An 18203-nucleotide genomic window follows, 5' to 3' on the forward strand; every position below is an offset into this window, starting at 1 on the left:
ACCTCAAGTAGCAGTCAGGTGGTCGTGGCGCACGGCTTTAATCCCAGAACTCAGGAGGCAGAGGCAGACGTATCCTTATGAGTTCAAATCTAGCCTGGTCTTCCGAGTGAGTTCCCGAACAGCCAGAGATACACAGAGAAACCCTGTCTTGAAAAAACAAAAAGAAAAAAAAATTCCTCAGGTAGAATGAAACTCAGGTTTCATCTTCAAAATCGTGGTTTTAGTGCATGTTTCACACCAGCTTGGAGGGAAGCAGTCTCGACAGGGAAGAGGTGTCACAAGTTCCTGAGGAAGGCTGGTTGAGCTCATTTCTGGATGTATGGACAGCCTGAGACCTAACACTGAACCTCCCAAGACCTAGCATCCCAGGTGGATACTGGGAGTCAAGTACCCAACTATGAGTTCTGCAGATTAAATTCCACGTTAGGGAAGTTCTTAAAGATACAGTGCTCACTTGAAGATGAGCAGTAGGCAATCGCCCAGAAAGTCCTACCTTTCTGGGATAAAAGACTCCTTGTGCAAAAATGAAAATTCCCCAAATTAAAGGGCCTGTGAGCTGGCTCAGTAGGTGAAGGCACTTGTACCACAAGCCTGAGGGGCCTGGGTTTGAACCCTGGAACCACGTAAAGGTGAGAGGAGAGAACTAACTGCATGACGTTGTCCTCTGATCTCCCCACTTGCATGTGTGCCCCACCCCATCATGCCTATACACCTGTGCACGCACACACATTCACACACAGACACAGACACACACAGAGACACACACACACACAGAGACACACACACACTCTCTTCTTTAATCCCAGCACTGGGGAGGGAGAGACAGATGGATCTCTGTGAGTTTAAGGCCAGCCTGGGCTACATAGAGAGTTTTAGGATAGCCAGAGCTACATAGGGGGACCCTGTCTCAAACCAAACATGAAAAAGACATAGAAAGCAACGACAACAACCCCCGCAAAGCCATGGTTCACTTGGGGTATATTACTGCTACATGACAAGTTGTGAATTAAAGCTGAGACCATTTAAAGATGCTTAAGAATTCACCAAAAATGACAGGCTGGGTGTGGGGGTTTGAGTTCTAGTACCACAATCAATATAATCAATCAACCAATCAATCATAAACCTAAATGTTATCACAATTTCATTTATTTGTTTATTTTAAAGACGTGTTCTGTAGCCTAGGCTGGTCTCAAACTCTCCTTCCTCAGCCTCTTGAGTTCTGGGATTACAGGTATGCCCTGACACACTCAGATTTAAACATATTTTAATGAAAATATTGACTATGATTAGTCTAAAGCTCAAATAAGGCTCCAGTGTCCACTTCCTAGCTCATTGCTGTGGCTAGAGGCTATAGATCTTCTTCAGGTGGGACTCTGCCAATTCACCATATGGAAGCTAGCTTCTGAAGGAAAAGAAGAAATTAAAAAGGAAGGACATGACTGTTCCTAGATATGGTGGAGGAGAAAGTTTACTCTAGATAAAAGAGAGAGCATAGCCAGAGGCAGAGATACCGGGCAGAGTCCAGAGTGAATATGACCAGACTGAGCCATATGAGGAGAGGTGTAGGCAGAGTTTTGCTGTCCTGACTGCCTGCTCCCAAATAACTGACTTGGGGACTTAATATAAGTGCTTGGTTAATAGCTCAGGCTTGTTATTAACTGGATCTTACAACTAACTCATTTGTATTAATCTATGTGAAGTCATAAGGCTTGTGGTTTTTACCTCTAACCCATTTAGTGTGTCCGACTTGTTCTCCATCTGGCTGGTGACTCCACTGACTCTGCCCTTCCTCATCCCATCATCCTTAGTTTGGCTTTCCTGCCTAACTTTATCCTGTTCAGCTATTGGCCAGTCAGCTTGTGTATTAGACCAATCATAGCGACATATATTCACACAGTGTACAGAAGGGTTATTCCACAGCATTTCCCCCTTTTGTCTAATTAAAAAGGAAGGTTTTAACTTTAACATAATAAAATTATATACTACAAAACAGTTATCAAGGGGCTGGAGAAATGGCTCAGTGGTTAAGAGCAGTGACTGCTCTTCCACAGAACCCAGGTTCAATTCCCAGCACCCACATGGCAGCTCACAATTGTCTGTAACTCCAGTTCCAGGGGACCTGAAACCCTCACACAGACATACATGCAGGCAAAACACCAATGCACATAATATAAAAACAAATTAAAAATCGAAACACCCCCCAAAAAACAGTTATCAAGTATGAATTACAGTTACAATATCCAGTCTATTTTTATATTTGGCAAAATTAGAGAAAATACTCTATTATCTATCTTATCTTGATGAGTCTAAAGTTTTATACCTAATTTGCTTTCTATCATAACTAAGGAAAACTATAAGTTTAACAATTTAGTTTTTAACTCTATCAAAGATCCTAGAAGGATGAAATGTTACCTAATGACAGGAACATTAGGCTGCCTGGACCCAAATTTCCTCTGCAATGTTGGAGCATCCAACTCTGGCCTACAGGCCTAGCATATCTGACAGACTTTCCTGTGAAGCAGAGAATTGTAAAGGACTGTCCTACCTTGTCTTGGCAAAGCTCAGCAGTCACCTTTCTTGCATCCTACTGGTTCAGTTTGGACAGTATATTGTCAGAAGTTGAGGTAAGGGCAGATTTTTTCCAAAATGGCTAGCTTTTGCCATAAAGAAAGCAAACTCCACACAGAGGTTCTTTGATGCCCATCATCTTCTCTGAAGTAAATATTAAATGCCATATTCTGTAGGTTTTTGATGTGTTTGAAGACCATTTATCTATCTAAATATATCCATGTATGACTTTGAAAACATACCTAACATGACTATAAGTTTGACTATTATAGATGGCTATTAATCTGTATTTCTTAATTACATATTACATTTTTAAATGAGCTCCATAAACACAGTACCTTCAACAAGTAGAAATATTTATACAGTATAACAAAATTAACTTTAAAATTATATCAATAAGCCAAAATCCATACCAATGTATATATTTAAGACTAATAGTTGTACCGGATGGTGGTGGCGCACACCTTTAATCCCAACACTCGGGAGGTGGAGGCAGGCAGATCTCTGTGAGTTCAAGGCCAGCCTGGTCTACAAAGCGAGTTTCAGGATAGGCTCCAAAGCTACACAGAGAAACTCTGTCTCGGGAAAAAAAAAAAGACTAATAGTTGCTTTTTGGTTTAAAAGTAGATTCAGTAATCTAACCTTTTATCCCGTCATTTCTGTAGTCCCCTCTTTTTCTTTTTAGAACGAGATCCTTTAATCTAATCTCCTTTGTTCAGCTTTTTTCCTGACCATTACCAATAGCAACTTGTAACCAACTCCCCTTAAATGATAATAAACATCCATAACCTATTTTGGAGAAATGTGGATGTAGTTCTCCAGATTAGTTCCTGTTGATTGGGGGCTCTGGTAATCTTTGGGGGGCCCTGATAAAATTCAAGGTTATGGTCAAGTCCTGACTGGAGTATTCTGTGAGGCTCTATCATCTCAACCAGCAGCCTTGAAGCTGTTCTGGATGCAGAATTTTGAGGAGACTGTAACAGAGGCATTTTGAAATGCTGGATCACCTGGGCCATTCATTTTTATTGGTGTTTGGTCCCCTTGCTCTGAAAATATATAAACTTTTAAAGATACATATCTGCATTAGTACAATATAGACTGTGCATTGTATGTAAGTCAGCCAAAGGTGATTTTTTTTTGTTTTATGCTTGAGCAGATAAAATATACATTATGTGTCTTGTAGTTCTAGGTTTATTTCTTTATGTTTGTAGTCAGATTTTTTAAGGGGTCTTCCTCGATCAAGCCTGATTTTCCTTAACCTGGAATGGATCCATAGCCTCTCATTTCCTGTGGAAACAAAAGCATAATCTTTCCCTCAAAGTAACATATCTTTTGACTTAAATTTTGAAGTCAAGATATTTTTAAAATATATAGGTTGGTTTATTCTAGCAGTTTTTATAATCCAGTGTCTCCTAGCAGCCAAAAAATTCAGACAACACAATAACATACAGGATTCAGACTCTCTGTGTATTTCCCATCTTTATGAGACTTATTATATGTTTTATTACTCTACTTCTCCATTCCCTCCCCCAGCTGAGGACCGAACCCAGGGCCTTTCGCTTGCTAGGCAAGCGCTCTACCACTGAGCTAAATCCCCCCCCCATTTCTTTTTTAAGACTTTCTCTACCCTTTTATTTTCTCTCCTAAGCCTGCATATATTTTTAAACACGATGTAACCCGTTTAGAGGTTTCTTCTGTCTGAATCTGTCTTTACTGCGTATCTGTAAACTTTTCCGTCTGCATGAGCAAAATCCCCAAGCCTCCACATGCAGCATGCTGGTGGAGCTTGCAGCTTAAGCCCACAGGCAGTGGCTGGAGACGCCCCTTTGCACCACTGCTCCTTGCCTTGAGCTTTGCCCTGTAGTTTTTAACTTCTCTCATCTTTCCACAGTTCAGCTAGCTCATAAGTCATCACTCTACCTTAGTCTCTCACAACGCTGTTGCTTACCCAAACCTATCACCAGCAGGTTGTCTAGGAGGCGTATTAACTGAGAACACTGTCTTTCTGGCCTTTCTCATGTGAGAGACTTCGGGAACCTGCCATGTGGCTTAGCTCATGGCGTACTGGCAGCTGCCAGGAGATGCGTCTCTGTACTGTGGCTGGCATGAGAGACACAAGACTAGGAAGTCAAGTTTAGCTCTGTTTTTGTGTGTTTAGAACCTTTTTTAAAAGCTTTTTCAGGTCTTATGTTGATCTGTACCAGATGGTGGGCGCCATTTGTAAGGTGGAAATTTCCTGTCCCGACCTGCCTGTTCCCAAATAACCAGCAGCCGCTTCCCAAATAACTGATTTGGAGACTTAATATAAATTATAAATGCTTGGTCAATAGCTCAGGTTTATTACTAACTAGCTCTTATGACTTAACTCATTTCTATTAGTCTGTGTGCTGCCCTGAGGCTTGTGGCTTTTACCTCTAACCCATTTAGTGTGTCCGACTTGTTCTCCATTTGGCTGGCAACTCCACTGACTCTGCCCTTTCTCATCCCATCATTCTCAGTTTGGCTTTCCTGCCTAACTTTATTCTGTTCAGCTATTGGCCAGTCAGCTTTTTTATTAAACCAGTCATAGCGACATATATTCACACAGTGTACAGAAGGATTCTTCCACAGCAGAGGAGAGGGGAGAGGAGAGGGGAGCCAGACCAAGAGGCCAGAAGGGTAAAGGGTAGATGAAAAGTTAACCAAAATGGTTTATATATGGATTATACAGCTGAGGGAAGGGCAGCCCAGCCTCTGGACTGGAGAAATTTAGAGTAGGGGACAAGGTGTGCCAGCCAGGAGGGCCAGATAACAGGTAGGGACTGAGGGATACTGGGAGAGCCTGGCAGCCAGAGTCTGCTTTGATATGTTAAGCAGGCACCTCAGTCTGGAGTTTGAGACCTAATGACTTCCTCCTCAGAGCAAATCATCTGAGACAGCCACCAAGGCCAAAGCCACCATGGCTTTTATTACCTAATTGCAGAAATTGATAAGATCATGTGCGTGTTTGCTGATCACAAAAGCCAGTGTGAGAAAGGGCCACACAAAACTGTGGCTAACTCGAGGTGGAGACCAGAGACACCTCGGAGACCAGTTCCACAGTGAGCCGAGGACTCAGGGTGCCTTTTATGCGCCCACTCGATAACCTCAGCTGACTGCATCCTGCTTCCTGGAAAAACCATAGGCAGACTGCTGACGGTGTCGACTGACGGTGTCTTCCTGCCTTGTAAAGCCCTTTTCTAAACCCCAAACAACCGGACAAGGGCAACCAAGACCTGAGACTCTTTGTGCCCAGCAGCTCCGACCCCGACCCAGGTCCCGGAGGCTTTGCATTCTGCTCAGGGTCCTCTCACGTCTCTGTTTCTGTCTCTCTGTCCCTCCCTGTTCAACAGACTTTCTTTCACTTTCCCACTCACCTGCTGTCTGTAAACTAGGAGGCGTGACCCAGTGTTGACCTCTGGTGTGAGGAGCTCTGGTGGCTTGGTTACCTAACAGCCTTACACCAGTACCGACACTAGCCAGACTCCCCTGAGCTCAGGGCAAAACGCTCCCTTCTCCACGGGACTTAAAATTTTTATTTATTAGTTGTGTGAGTGTGCGTGCATGTGCACATGCCGGCTCTGGACAGCTTTCGGGAATCGGTTCTCGGTGTCCACTTTGTTTTTGAGGCAGGAGTTCTCCAGGTTCTGTTGCTGCTCAGAACGCTCCAGTCAGCTGGCCCTTGAGCCTTCGGCTGGTTCTCCGGTCTGCACTTCCCATCCTGCTTTAGAAGCTCTGGGATCCCAGATGTGCGCCACAGCGTGTGGATTTTTACATGGGTTACAGGGTTGAACTCAAGTTGTTGGCCGTTTTTACTTGGGACCCCACAGGACTTAATTTTCAAAGCAGAGATGGATTTCCTTAGGGAAGCATCTTAACATAGATTTAAGCATACAGTGAAAATAGGGGTGCTCAGGGAGAAGGTTAGATACCCTCAAAGGTCATATGGACTTCCTCAGAGGGAATTACCCCAAAGGATTTTTGCATCTTTTATGGTTTGAAGGGCAGGTTGTTCGTTTGTTTTTACGTTTTACTTTATGCTACATTTAATCCCACATCATAAGTTCTCATTTCTCTGAGGTCATCTTTTCCCCCTGTGTAATACCTTCTTCTGGCTTAGGACAGTAAGGATCAACTGTATGAGGCAGGGGAGCTCCCGTATGGGTCAGTCTGCCCATGAGCTCTGTCAGTAGGTCACGCAGCTTGAGCACTCCATTCACCTGGATGAGTTCACTGTCCAGAGAATCTGTACCCAACTTGAAGTGCAGTGGTATTGTTTGTGTTTTGTTTGTTTGTTTGTTTCTGTTCTTTGTTTTTTTAGACAGGGTTTCTCTGTGTGGCCCCAGCTGTCCAGGAACTCGCTCTGTAGATCAGGCTAGCCTCAAACTCACAAAGCCTCTGTCTGCCTCCTGAGGGCTGAGATTAAAGATGTGCACCACCACGCCTGGCTTTGTCTGTGTTCTTAAAGATTTATTTATGCTTATGTGTATGGGTGGTTTTTGCCTGCCTGCATGTATGTACATGTACCCCATGTGCACCTGGTGGCAGTGGAGGCCAGAAGACTCCCATGGAAATGGAGTCATGGACAGTTATGAGCCACCAAATGGGTACCGGGAAATGAACATGGGTCCTCTGTGAGAAGTGCTCTAACCATGAAGCAGTCTTAACAGCTTCTAGAATCTTTTTTTTCTTAATTTTTAAAAATTATTTTTAAATTTGTGTATTTGTGTGTGTGTGTGTGTGTGTGTGTGTGTGTCTAGGTGTGTGCATATGAGTGCAGGTATGTAAGACAAATTGCTAAATGGTCTTAGTAATAAAAAACCTGGAGCCAGATACTGGGGTTAAAACTGAGAGATCACAGAAGCAGAAAGAAGCCAATCACATTCTTACCCTCAGAACTCCTCAGCCAAGAGAGACCTACTTCCTGTATACCCAACACCTATATGCCTTTCTGTCCCTGCCATCTCACTTCCTCTCTCCACCCAGCTACAGCTACATCATTTCCTCTTTCTGCCCAGCTTTGTCACTTCCTGTCTATCTTTCCAGACCTCCAGAACTCTATGGTTACTGCTGGGATTAAAGGCGTGTGCCACCACGCCTGGCTCTGTTCCCAGTGTGGCCTTGAACTCATAGAGATCTGCATGGATCTCTGCCTCCCAAACGCTAGGACTAAAGGCATGTGCCACCATTGCCTGACTTCTCTACTATAGTGACTGGCTCTTTCCTCTGATCCTCAGATAAGCTTTATTGGGGTACACAGATGAAATATCACCATACAGGTACCCATGGAGTCCAGAGGAGGCGTCAAATCTTTTGGAGCTGGAGTCCAGGTGGTTGGGTGCAGGGAGTCGGACTTAGGTCCTCTGCAGAGCTGTGTGAGCTCTTGACCTGAGCCAACTCCTCTCACCCGATCTGGGTTATTTTGTTTGTTTTGTTTTTTGACACAGGGTTTCTCTGTGTAGCCCTGGCTGTCCTAGAACTTGCTCTGTAGACCAGGCTGGCCTCCAACTCATAGATCTGACTGCCTCTGCCTCCCAAGTGCTAGGATTAAAGGCGTCCATTACCAGGGACTGGCCCATCTCTTCTTAAACATCTGCTGTAAACAGGGAACTGGAGTCCCTTTTTGTAGGTTCTTGTTCTTGCTAATAAAAGAATTTTAAAATCCACTCTGAAGGAAACTAAAAGCTGTTTTATTAGCGTTTGAGAGAAAATCAGCAGAGCAGGGAAGTTATAGATCTTAGTGGCTGCCAGGAAGAGAGCAGTGGGCAGAAACTGAGAAGCTTATGTGTTTGGATGTAGGATCCAAGAAAGCAGACATGTTTAGCAATAGAGGTCGGTAAGCAGCTGCTGTGGGCTGGAGGATGTTCAGAGAAAGTTCAGGTGCATCAGGATAGGAAGGGTTAGGTTATGGCTGGTATCCAAAGAGATAGAAGGAGCAAAAGGAAAAGCTAAGACTTCAAAGAGGGACCAGCAAGATGGCTCCGTGGGTAAAGGCACTTGTCCTGAGCCTGGCATCCTGACTTCAGTCTCTGGAACCCACATGGTGGAAGGAGAGGCCTGACTCTTGAAAATCGTCCTCCGACCTCCACACATGGACTGAGGCATGCGTGTCGGCGACCCTTCCTTACACAAAACAAACAAACAAAAACTGACTGAGTAGGAAAAGCTCAAAGACTTAGCTGTGCCGATCTACATCTGCGTTGGGGGAAGGGCTCCTGGACGTACATCTGCGTTGGGGGAAGGGCTCCTGGACGTACATCTGCGTTGGGGGAAGGGCTCCTGCACATACATCTGCGTTGGGGGAAGGGCACCTGCACATACAAACAATACATGATCTCATAAAGGGGATAATTATTCCTTCCATTTTCTGAACATGTCTTCCGGTGAATCAGCTTTTACGGAGGAGGGGAGTCTCCTAGCCTAGGTGATCAATAGGCCCGGTTGTATTAATAATTAGGGAAGGGAATAATGGTATCTAATGTTCTGATCTTTGGGGTAGGTCAGAATACCAGCTTTCTAGCCAAGGCCAAATAGAATTCATATTTCATTCTTTTTGACTAGGAGGAAGTAACTTAATGGGACTCAGTGGAACCTTGATACCCACCCCCCCTTATTTGGCTCTTTAAATCCTAAGGAGGGGCAAAGCTGATTCTTCCCTTTCGAGAGTTGCCAGAGAAACGGGAGGTGGGTCCAGAGCTGAGAGGAGGGTCCATCTTCACTGGCCTCCAAGCCCGTCAATGCCTGTCCAGCCCACTGCAGTAGAACTCAGCACTCATTTTGGACCCTATGTCTAGCCACCATTTGGTCTGTCGCATCTACTACCCATGTTTCCGCTTTAACTCTGGAATGGCTGTCGTTGCCTGTTTCAGATACTTGGTGGTTTTGTGAGTATACATGTTTGTTCACTTCTGGGAAGATGTGAACATGTGTCTGTTCACTCCAGGTTCAGCACCAAAGACAGATGGGAGTATAATTCCACCAAGGCACGACCAAACGAACCAATGAGTTTGGGGGACTTACAGACAGAGCATGAATGAGGGGTTACTTACAGGAGCATGGGTGACCTCAACCGCATTAGTGCAAAGTTGCACCACACTGTGGAGCCCCATTTCCAGTCCACCATCTATTTCCTATGTACTCTAGCATCCCCCAAGCTTACTTGCCGCTGAGAGAGAGCAGGACGTAATGACTGCCATCACAACACAGTTCTGTGATCATCCCTTGGCTCCTTCTACTTAAAACTATCAACAGCAACACTATCAACCAAAGAATCTCTACTCCAAAATATGCCCGGAGGAAGAGTCATATTAAAATATTCTTGAAGGTGGAAACAGTTTTACAGACAGGTACTCTGAGAGGTGACATACATCTTTAATGCTGGCACTCTGGGAGGCAGAAGCAGGTCAATCTCTGTGAATTTGAGGCTAGCCATGATTTACATAGAGAGTTCCAAGCCAGCCAGGGCTACATAGAAAGACATTGTCTCAAAAAAAAAAAAAAAGTAGTGACTCTCTCTCTCTCTCTTCCCCTTTCTCTTTCTTTCTTTCTTTCTTTCTTTCTTTCTTTCTTTCTTTCTTTCTTTCTTTCTTTCTTTCTTTCTTTCTTTCTTTCTTTCTTTCGTTTTTGAGGTGGGGTCTCACTAATTCAGCTTTGTTGACCAGGAACTCACTGAGATCTTTCTGCCTCTGCTTAGGGAATGCTGGGATTAAATTCGTGAACCGTCACACCTGGCAGGACAATAATGAACTATTTTCACAGGTTACCTCAGACTGCTTCCAGGGAGAGCTGCTTTTATTATTATTGTTGCTCATTATTTTTCCCATTGTCTTAGTGCCCTCTGATATCTCCACACGGGTTTTGTATGGGAGTGGGAGAGGGGAGGATCCAGCTTTTGAAACTACCATCTATGGTATGATGGTGTGCACCATCTGGTCCTCTGTGATTGGAGGAGGAGGAAGAGGAGGATCCCAATTCCACCTCAGGCTTTTAGATGAACCACAGGAAAAGTGTGAGTCTTTACACTGTGCGGCCATCGCTGTGGGTGTGTGTGTGGGGGGGAACAACAGTTACTGTTCTCATTGTTGTGACAAAAGCACCTGAGAAACGACTTCTTCTGCTCAGGACCTGAGGGAACATCCATCGTGGGAAAGACTGGTGGCAGGAGGGTGAGGCAGTGGGTCACCTTGTACCTGCAGTCAGGAAGCAGAGAGAGAATGCCATTACTTAAACCTCCTCTTCTTCTTCTTCATCTTCTTCTATCTTCTTATTTTTTTGAGACAGGGTTTCTCTGTGAGGCCTTGGCTGTCCGTAGACCAGACTGGCCTCAAACTCAGCAATCCATCTGCCTCAGCCTCCCAACTGCTGAGATTAAAGGCATGCCACACCATCACCACCTTTCTTCTCCCTCCTCCTCCTCCTCCTCCTCCTCCTCCTCCTCCTCCTCTTCTTCTTTTTCTTCTTTTTTTTCTCCGAGACAGGGTTTCTCTGTGTAGTTTTGGTGCCTGTCTTGGATCTCGATCTGTAGACCAAAGCTAGCCTCGAACTCACAGAGATCTGTCTGGTTCTGCCTCCAGAGTGCTGGGATCAAAGGCATGCGCCACCACTGCCCGGCCCTCCTCTTCTTTTTAAGTTCACTTCTAAATATTTTTTTAATTGAACTTTAAAATTTTTGTGTGCACTGGTGTTTTTGCCTGCGTGTGTGTCTGTGTGAACTTCTGGAATTGCAATTTTACAGACAGTTGTGAGCTGCCATGTGGGGTCTGGGAATTGAACTCAGATCCTCAGGAAGAGCAGTCAGTGCTCTTAACCACTGAGCCATCTCTCCAGCCCCCCTTTCTTCTTTTTAATTTAATTAAAAAAAATTCTTTCTGTTAGTGTGAGGTGCGTGTGTGTAGGTGTACACACAGGTGTGTGCATGTGAAGGTTAAAAGTCGATGTCAACAACTGTCCTCTGGTGCACTACACATCTTTTAGCCAGGCAGTGGTGGTGCACACTTTCGATCCCAGCACTCGGGAGGCAGAGGCAGACAGATCTCTGAGTTTGAGGTCAGCCTGGTCTATAGAGTGAGTTCCAGGACAGCCAGGGCTACACAGGGAAATCCTGTCTTGGGGGATGTGGGGGGAGGAAATCAGGCTGTAGGAAAGCCTGTGAAGCATTTTTTTAATGACTGATGTTGGAGGGCCCAGTCCATTGTGGGTGGGGCCATCCCTGGGCAGGTGGTCCTGGGTTCTATAAGAAAGCAGGCTGAGCAAGCCATGTGGAGCAAGCCAGTAAGCAGCACCCCTCCACGGCCTCTGCGTCAGCTCCTGCCTCCAGGCTCCTGTTCTGTTTGGTTTCCTGTCATGACTTTCTTGGAAGATGAACAGAGATATGGGACTGTGAGCCGGACAAACCCTTTCCTCCCCAACTTGCTTTTGGTTTTATCATAGCAATAGTAACCCTGACTAAGACACCAGCTTTACATCAGAAATGTTTTTCACTATGCAGGATTTTTTTTTTTAAAGTTCTGATACATATGTAAATATCCCATCTCTTCTACTACAGGTGTTTCTGTACAGTCATGACTCAGGAGAGGATGGTGGTGACAAGGTGCACAAAAACAATGTTAGGGCTGGAGAGATGGCTCAGCAATTAAGAACCCATGCTACTGTGTAGAAGATCTGGGTTCAGTTCCCAGTAACCATGGTGGCTGGCTCACAACTGCCTGGAACTCCAGCTCCAGGGGATCCAATGCCCTTGTCTGGACTCCATGGGCACTCACATGCACACACACACACACACACACACACACACACACACACATACACACACACGCACACACATACACACACACACAATTAAAAAATAATCTTAATGTGAGTTTCTAAAGCAAAAGGCAAATCTTGTGGATTTCTGTCGTGTTGACGTCCAGACACAGGTTGACATTGACTGACAGCTGGAGGGAGATTAGAGAAGAATTACAGTGATCAGAATGCTCTTTGTGCATGCATGAACTTGTCAAAGAAAAATGCAATAAAGGTTATAAAAAGTTGAAAAACATCATCATCATAATAATAATATTGCCTCCCTGTGTGGGAACAAGAGGAAGCACTATCCAGGGCTCAGGCTTCAGCTGTTCTCAGTTTCTGCTCATTTCAAAAGCAAACTGTGTCAGTGGCATAGGAACCGGAGGGACACAATGTCAACCACCAACCCGCCCCAGGGTCTTTATTTTGACATTGACTTTATAAGTTGCATTCTGGACCTTTCTTGGACGTTTCTTCAATACAATCCAACCCAAACAACAGGCTCATTGTTATTTCAACCACCCAGCATGGAAACACAGGCTGTCCTGTTTTAGAAGGACAAACTTTGCACTTACCCAGTAAAAATTAAACCTTTATTAGTAATCTCCTGCTAGAACAATCTCTGTTAATGATTATACCTCAGGGCGTTTCCTTAGCTCAAGTCAGATCTGGGGAATTCAGAAGTCTAAGAACTTGGGACTGAAAGTGTAACTCAGTGGTGAAATGCTTGCCAGCCAAACACAAAGCCTGGAGATCCGATTCATCCATAGCATTACCAAAACTACACATCCGGGAATTTAAATTTAAAGCAGTGTTGTACACCTGTAGTTCCAGCACTCGGGCGAGGGGGTGGGGGCTGAAGGACAAGAAATGAAGATCATCGTTGGCTAGACAGTGAGTTTGAGGTCGGCCTGTTTTTGTTTTTTAAAGGAAAACTCCAAGTGTCATGAACATGGCTCCACATGTAAAGGTTCTTGCTACCCAGAGAGACAAACCCAGTCCCACCTCCGAGTCCCACATGGTAGAAAAAGAGAACTCACTCCCAAAAGTTGTCTCCTGACTTCCACATATGTGCCATAGCACATGCACACTGATGTAACCCCCTCACGAAATAAATAAATTATAGTTTTTAAGAGGCTAAGAAATCGATGAAGAGTTGGGCGTGGTGGTGCACACCTTTAATCCCAGTACTCGGGAGCCAGAGGCAGGTGGATCTGTGAGTTTGAGACCAGCCTGGGCTAAAAAGAGAGTTCCAGGACAACCAGAGCTGTTACACAGAGAAACCCTGTCTCAAAAAACAAAACAGAGCAAAAACAAACAACAAACAAACAAAAAAGTTGATGAAGAAAATAAGGGACTGGTTTTTTTTGCCAGTGTTTCTGTAATTTGATTAGTTTAAATGAAGGTGTTTTTGCCACCATTTTACAAAGTTCAGATGTTAACAGGAATACATAACAAAGGTAGTGAAGAGTCCCCATATTTTTTTTATATCTATATACTTGAGCATTTCTGGTCATGGACTTATTCCATGTGCTTGTTGAGTCCTGGATCTATAACCATGCTTTAGAATCATGACCTCTTGAAGCCCAGCCTAGAGGATGGCTATTCCTCCTTTTCTCTTCTTTTTCCTCTTTGTTTTTTGAGACAGAGTCTCTTTACGTATCCCTGGCTGTCATGGAATTTGCCATGTAGACCAGGCTGGCCTTGAATTCACAAAGATCTGCCTACCTCTGCCTCCCGAGTGATTATTTATTTATTTATAGATGTGTGGTGGGTTTGAATAAGAATGGACTCCCATTAGGGGGCTGGAGAGTTGGCTCAGAGGTTAAGAGCATTGGCTGCTCTTCCAGGGAACATGGGTTCGATTCCCAGCACCCACGTGGTGGCTCACAGCCATCTATAACTGTACTCACCCTCTTCTGGCTTCTGTGGGTACAAGACATGCATGTGGTGCACAGACATACATGCAGGCAAAATACCTACACATGTAAGATAAAATAAAAATAAAAATTTTAGCTGGGCAGGTGGTGGCACACACCTTTAGTCCCAGTACCCAGGAGGTAAAAGCAGGCAGATCTCTGTGAGTTCAGGACTAGCCTGGTCTACAGAGAGAGTTCTGGGACAACCAGTGCTACATAGAGAGACCCTGTCTCAAAATAAGCAAAATATAAAAAAATTAAAGAATGCTCCCCTATAGGCTCATGTATTTGAATACTTGGTCACCAGGGAGTGGCACTATATTTCAAAGGGTTAGGAGGTGTGGCCTTGCCGGAGGAAGTGTGTCACTGGGGGTGGGCTTTGAGGTTTCAAGAGCCCATGCCAAGCCCAGAGTCTCTTGGCCAGCAAATCAGGATGTAGTTCTCAGCTACGTCTCCAGCACCACGTCTGCCTGCACGCCACCATGCCTTCTGCCGTGGTGATAATGGACTGACCTCTGAAACTGTACGCGAGTCCCAGTGAAACGCTTTCTCTTAGGAGAGCTACCTCAGTCATGGTGTCTCTTCACAGCCACAGAACAGAGACTAAGACAAGATGTAGATCTCATAAGGAAGGGGTCCCAGCAGGTGTCATACCTCAGAGATGAGAAGGAAAACCTGGTGCGGACTGACTTGTCAGCCTGGATCAGACTTCGGGGAGGCTAATGCCAGGTGGTTCGTTGTTCAGCATACTGAACACACACGATACAATTTGGAAAAGGTTTTCAGACAACAATCAGTCCAATTCCAGGTGCACAATAAAGCTTAAGGTGGGACTACATAGAGACTCTTTTACAAATTAAGTGTTTTCTTTTATAAGAGTTGCTGTGGTCATGGCATCTATTCACAGCAATAAAACCCTACCTGAGCCAGGCTGTGTGGTGGTGCACACCTTTAATCCCAGCACTCGGGAGGCAGAGGCAGGCTGATCTCTGAGTTCAAGGCCAGCCTGGGCTACAGAGTGAGTTCCAGGACAACCAGGGCTACACAGAGAAACCCTGTCTTGAAAAACTACACACACACACACACACACTCACAAACAAACAAACAAAAACCATACACAAAGTCCTAACTGAGATAGTCGGTGAAGCTATTTCCAGAGAGGATTAAACAGGAGACTCCTTAAGGCTCAGGAAGTTCTGAGTTAAAACATCCCCTCGAGAAAGGTGGGCGGCGCACTCAAAAAATAAACAACTCAAGTCTCAGAAGTTCCTAAAAAACAAAAGCAAACAAACAAAAAACAACAGAACAAGATGGCTTCCTGAGGCGCCTTCCTACTCGTGTGGTCTTGTGACTTCCACCATGGCACACCATGGCACACCATGGCACACCATGGCACACCATGGCACACCATGGCCAGAGCCAGAAGGTGCAGAAGGGGATGCACCTTCAACCTCATCTTCAGACACTTGCAAAATAGGTCTCGGATTCAGGTCTGACTGTATGAGCAAATGAATATGGGGATAGAGGATTGTATTATTGGCTTTGATGAGTACGTGGACCTCGTATTAGATGATGCAGAAGAAATTCACTCTAAAACAGAGTCAAGGAAACATCTGGGTCGGATCGTGCTGAAAGGAGACAGTATTACTCTGCTCCAGAGTGTTTCCAACTAGAAACTGGCAAGCATTGAGGAGTTGAAGAGGCAATACAGTAAAGGTGTCTTCTGTTGGGAGCACAGTCCGAAACATTTATTCATATTGTTTTAGTGGCCCTTATTTTATTATCAGGTGACAATAAATGCTGAGATTGTTTTTATTACCCCCCCCCCCAAAAAAAACCCACAAGATATTCAGGGCCCTCCCAAGACTACGAAGGCAGCAAGCAGCTGTTGGGGGAGGGGCTTTTCCACCAGCTTCGGAGCTGCCTGGAGGAGATGCTCAGACCCAGAGAGCTGCCCTCAAGTTCTACAGAGAGCTTCAGGGTTGCAACTTTCATGAGTTTTGACCCATGTTGGGGTCCACTCTTTGGTGATACAGCCCCCTTCGGTTGTCTCTTCTCCTGTGAGAAACCTCACTATATTCCCGATAGAGTCGTTGATTCACCAAGATGGACTTCGGTGTGATCATTATGCTGGTCTGTTGTTATTCTCTATTTAGAGTGAACAGGTGTTTGCTCTAGTCTCCCTAGGAAGAGGGTCCCAGCACAAACAAAGACCTACTCTGATGTAGGTGGTACTGTCCTTTGGACCTGGGGCAACAAGTTAAAAAATAAATAAATAAAAAGATAAACCCAGAGTTCTAGATTTTCCCCTTCCCAACTTCGTGTTGTGCTGTGGTGTGAGGAACCTCCTTGGGGCTGCCTCTGCAATGACTGGCTGAACTTCTGAAACCATGGGGCCGAGAGAGCCCACTTCAGATGCTTTCTGCAAATCTTTTCATCGACTTGACACAGAAGTGGCTGATACATGAGCTTCTGTGCACCCCCCGCCCCATTTTGAGATTGTTTTGCCCATCCCTTAATTTTCCCAAGTCCTTTGTTACTCCTTCCTTCTCTGTTTCTGAGTTGTCCTTAGAAATCCCTTTCACCTTCTTTAAGAGAGCCTCTCACTGGCCTGGAGCTCACCATTAGGCAAGACTGGCTAGCCAGTGAGGCCCCAAGATCCTCCATTGTTGTCCTGATTATCTTGGGATTGCAAGCACGTACCAACGTACCCAACTTTTAAAAGTTAATTATTAATCCAAGAGTGGTGGTGTGCCCCTTTAGTCCCAGCATGAGAGACAGAGGCAGGCAGATCTCTATGAATTCAAGGTCAGAATGATCTACACAGTTAACTCCAGGCCAGCCAGGGTTGTATGGTGAGACCCTGTCTCAAACAAAACAAATTAGATGATTATTATTGAATGTGCATGTGAATGTATATGTGCAAATGCCATGACTCAGGTGTGGATGTCAGAGGACAGTTTGTGGGAGCTGGTCTGGTCCTCCCACTGTGGGTTCTGGGAATCAAGTCCTCTTTTACCCACGGAGCCCTCTACCAGTCCATACCCAGCTTTTTTTTTTTAATAGTTCAATTTTTTAATTTTTAATTTTTATTTTTTTTAATTAATTAATTTGTTTATTTTTCTATTATCAGCTTGATACAGTACAAATTCTTTTTTTTTTTGTTTTGGTTTTTTTTTTTTTTTGGTTTTTTTCGAGACAGGGTTTCTCTGTGTAGCTTTGCGCCTTTCCTGGAACTCGCTTTGGAGACCAGGCTGGCCTCGAACTCACAGAGATCCGCCTGGCTCTGCCTCCTGAGTGCTGGGATTAAAGGCGTGTGCCACCACCGCCCGGCGCAGTACAAATTCTTATCCTAATAGTGAAATGTTTCATTGAGGCTTGCCCAGTGATTGAGTAAAATCAAAACTTATTATAAGCCACAGTCATCCTAGGGTCCCCCCTGATGTATGGCCTCCCTGGTTCTGTGGGTTGCAGTCTGATTGTTCTTTGCTTTATATTTAGTATCCACTTATGAGTGAGTACATACCATGTTTGTCCTTCTGGATTTGGGTTACCTCACTCAGGATGATTTTTTTCTAGTTCCATCCATTTTCCTGCAAATTTCATGCTGTCATTGTTTTTCTCTGCTGAGTAGTACTCCATTGTGTATATGTACCACATTTTCTTAATCCATTCTTTGGTTGACAGGCATCTAGGTTGTTTCCAGGTTCTGGTTATTACAAATAGTGCTGCTATGAACATAGTTGAGCATGTGGTATGAATCAGCATTCCTTGGGTATATGCCCAAGAGTGGTATGGCTGGGTCTTGAGGTAGTTCGATTCCTAATTTTCTGAGAAATTGCCATTTCCACAGTGGTTGCGGTACCCAGCTTTTTATGTGGGTGCCAGAGACTGAACTCAGGTCCTAGTGTG

The 18203-nt window shown here is 44.7% G+C and overlaps 1 pseudogene; it reads left to right on the plus strand.

Annotated features, from left to right (window-relative positions):
* The first annotated feature begins 15690 nt into the window (after positions 1-15690).
* LOC128123482 (small nuclear ribonucleoprotein E-like) lies at positions 15691-15964 on the plus strand (annotated as a pseudogene).
* The last annotated feature ends 2239 nt before the right edge of the window (positions 15965-18203 follow it).

Source organism: Peromyscus californicus, unplaced genomic scaffold, assembly GCF_007827085.1.
Source record: "Peromyscus californicus insignis strain IS unplaced genomic scaffold, ASM782708v3 Scaffold_3__1_contigs__length_106647218, whole genome shotgun sequence".
NCBI lineage: Eukaryota > Metazoa > Chordata > Mammalia > Rodentia > Cricetidae > Peromyscus > Peromyscus californicus.